The sequence below is a fragment of the Bidens hawaiensis genome, unplaced genomic scaffold, assembly GCF_021521415.1.
Source record: "Bidens hawaiensis isolate Kalapana, Puna unplaced genomic scaffold, B.hawaiensis_p1.1 tig00016188_1, whole genome shotgun sequence".
NCBI lineage: Eukaryota > Viridiplantae > Streptophyta > Magnoliopsida > Asterales > Asteraceae > Bidens > Bidens hawaiensis.
Window position 1 is genome coordinate 294,575 of NW_027492472.1, and position 3,988 is coordinate 298,562.

The following is a 3,988-nucleotide window of genomic DNA, read 5'->3' on the forward strand; positions in this document are numbered from 1 at the left end:
ACATGTTTTCACCTAAAATGCTAAAATATATTAATCTCACACTTACAAGGATTTGATTTGACTAATGAGTTCTCATGATTTAGCTTATTATTCCTTTCGGTCGAACCGCCACCCTATTTGACTTGAATGGATTGCAAACTTGTCACGTAAATTATAGCAAAATATAGACGAAATAGAAACAAGAAATAGAATAGAAAATACAACAATTAACAAATCTCATACATTCATCATATATTCAATAAGATAGATTGACAAGCTAGAGAATAGGATGCCCCTAGAAAATTCCACCTTTATAGGGTAACAATTGTGCATGGCTCCCACCCATGTGTGCATATGCACTCACCCACCAAAGCTACGTACATAACATTAATGATCACAAATACATATGTTATGTCCACGCGATCTTTCTTTACGTAATTGTGCCAAGAGTGCACAAGCAATTATAAACCCTTATATGCCCTACTTACTTTCCTCATACATATAACATGCCAATTCCACGAATTCCGTAGCTTTGTCACTCTTACCCACTCCTTTTATTATTTCGAAGTTCGAACATATTCACTTTCTGTCCGAACCAAAAGATTTGTGGGTTAGTAAAAGTGTGTGGTGTTGGTTGGTTAACAAAAATACAGGATTGTAAGTGAGTGTGGTGGTTGTGAATATCCTCGAAGATGATTAACTAAAAGATCTAATCGAAGTGAGCTTAATCAATTAATTACACGAGATATAGTCTGAGTTTCATAAATCGAGCTTAACTAGGAGTACTCTGATTTGCCTAAGCTTGAGCCGAGATTGGCCACACCTAACCTTTTCAAGCTTAATACGGTCTGTATTGTTCTTGTTTCATAATCAGTGATAATGTAATCATACGGGGTGTATGATCTATTTATAAACCTTAATGTGGTCTATCCATATTGATCGATTAGTGTCTCTGTCTTTGATGGTAGAAAATGCTTGCAACCCCAAACATAAATTGGATAGCTAATAACAAGTGGTCACTTTTATTAACGGTTTAGTTTTACTCATCCTGTCCAGGATAACAACCTAGCACGATAATGTTAAGTGTGTACTTCTCCCGTCCCGGTCAAAGTGTCTTAGTTCGAAAAACACAAAGTTTAAGGTTGATTAAATTATTGTTTTTTTTGCTTACCAAATGACAATAATGCCTTTGGAAATTAGATCCATCAATATTGTTTATTAATGTTAGTTGTTTGTTTTTAAGAGTAAGCTTGGAAATTAACTAATAAAAATTTTAAAATAAATATTTGCATGAGACAAATAAAAAAGAAAATATTGACACTTTTAATGGGACGAATGAAATATTATTCACCAAACAAAAACTCGAAATTGTCTTGTTTATAATTGTAAACCCAAAACAAAGCCAAATGTTTAACCTAGAGTTTTAAACATTAAATTTGATTCGTATTTACAGTTGCTAAAATGTGGTTTACATAACACAAATATTTTGTTTTCTATATATGCTCATCAAAACAGTAGTGTTTATAATTTATTTTCGATTATTACCTAAATATATTGTTTAACAAAATGTCTCATGCACACAAACTTACTACTCTTTTTATTTAATGTTTTATTGAGTTGCATAATTTTCCTTTTGGTTTGTACATTTCACTATTTCACTTTTCTTTCTTTACCCTTTAGTGAGTTCTCATTTTCTTCTCTAACTAAGAAGTTTACATTATAACCATTATTTATGGATTTGTTGAATTTTAATAGACCTTGTACTTTATACGTACTTACAATTTTCATAAACTCTATTCTTTATAAATTTATTTAATAAATATATTATTTTATATAATATTAATTCTAACCCGCTTGAATAATGTTCTTTATCGTTTCGACTTAGTTATTCTTGTTCTTTACCATTTCGTCTTATTCATTATTTTCTATGTTTTACATTTTGGTATAACTTTTGCGAACTAACGTGCGTCAATGGTTCAACGTGTTATGCCAGCTTTTGGTTAAGTTTAATGATCCTGCTGCAATACGCGAGCCTTAAAAACTAGTTTAAAATAAATTATTATAGCTAAATTGCTTTATATGGAGAATTCATGAGTATTCCTCATAGGGTTTCAATGAAGACCGTAGGCCATGGGTTTCCATGTGATTGCATGTGCAATGTCTTCTCCTACTTTTCCCCAACTCATTTAATAAATATATTATGCTTTAAACTCTATTTTTGTTCTTCTCAGGATTTCTTCTACATGTATTCAGTCCTTTCATAGCTCATGGTTCTTTCTGCAAACTTTAAGGTATGTTATTCATTATTTTATAACATTATTTGTTCATGACTAAACTTTTATTCATATATTACAATAATTACATATGCAAGTGAATTTAAAAAAGAATTCATGTATTCTTTTGAATAGATTTTGTTTCTGTACAGTGAATGGATATATATGTTCATGAATTATAATATAACACTATCAAATACAAGGATCTTTGTACTGTTTCAATGCTGCTTTAAATTTGTTCTACGATTTGGATACTTAGGGAAATTTGGATAACTTTTAGGTAAGTATTTCTTGGCAATTTATTTTAAGTTTCTTGTACTTTTAGGTAGCTTGCTAACCCTGCAAGCGAATTAGGCAAGTTAATTCGCTTAGGTGGCAAGCGAACTCCGTAGAGTTTTGGTGAAAAACTATAACGAATGGACTAATTGTTCGATGAAAAATCTACAGAGTTCGCTTGTTACCCAAGCGAATTTGCTGAGTTTGTTTGCGCACGAGCGAACTCCTAAAGAAATTGACACCCCAACAAACTTGCTTAAGTTCGTTTGCAAGGGTCACGAACTGTCTAGAAGTAGAAAATTCTTGAAAATGCCCAAAACCATCTACTAATTCGCATTTGGAGCGTTTTTTTGTTTTTTAAGATTAATCGCAAAGGATGAAACTTTTCGTTAAACTGTCAAATTATATAAATGATCTTTTGCCTATTGTAGTTAAACTCCTAGCAAATAAAAAATGCACAAGTCTAGCCAGCTCAGGAATGGCTTCATCAAGAAATGGGTTCAGGTTCTTCAAATATATTGTTCCTCAAAGAAGCAAATGAATCTTTTGGAAAGAGCGAGAAACATAAAGCTTTATGCGGACATCGCCTTAGCCTCAGCTAAAAGTTCATCAACTTGTTGGAGTAAAGCTATAATCTCCAAGGCAAGAAAAGACGAATGGAACACGATTCTTCTTAACAGTTTATCAGAAAACAAATCAATATTCAAACGCGCACACCAAAACGTCACTTGCCATAAGAGAATTAGAAGCAAGAAACTCTTGAAAAGGAGTTGTGTTGTTGATATAAAAAAGAAGACAAGGCCTTGTCATAGATCGAGTTTAGCGACTTCTATTGCTAAAAGATTGGTGAAGAAGAGAACTCGAGTTCTTAAAAGGCTTGTACCAGGAGGAGAATCCATGGATGAATACACCATCATTAAAGAAGCAATAGATTATATACTTTCTCTTAGGGTACAAGTTGATGTAATGAAGAATCTTGTGAATGCCACCACTAATTTGAATGAATAAATTGAACGGTAGTTTGTTAATATATAGGTATGATTTATTGTATCAAATTGCATCTTGAAGAAATCAATAGAAAATTCTCAAGAACTTAGTATGTTCATGTATGAAGATTGGGTCAAAGAATTTAGTATGTTCATGTATGAAGATTGGGTCAAAGAATTTAGTATGTTCAGAAACCCTAATTTTTCTTCGGGTCAAAGAAGATTGGGGCTTGTTGTGTTGTGTTGCTGTTATTCAGAGGTGGTAATATTATGAGATTGAAGAAATAACCCTAAAGGAAGGTTATTTGCTATTTTTTCTTCTTAATCACCCTAACTAAAGCTGATCAATATTGGTGACTTGCTAAAATCCCGGTGAGATCGTTTCATATCTTTTATTTTTTTGTTGGCAATAGGCCTTGATGCTGCTAGAGTAGTCAGTCCAATTTATCTGTTACTGTGTGCCTTGTGTCTATT

At 32.3% G+C, this 3,988-nt stretch overlaps 1 pseudogene; it reads left to right on the forward strand.

Moving 5' to 3' along the window:
• The first annotated feature begins 2,981 nt into the window (after window positions 1–2,981).
• Window positions 2,982–3,605, forward strand: LOC143550766 (transcription factor IBH1-like 1 pseudogene; annotated as a pseudogene).
• Window positions 3,606–3,988: the final 383 nt, after the last annotated feature.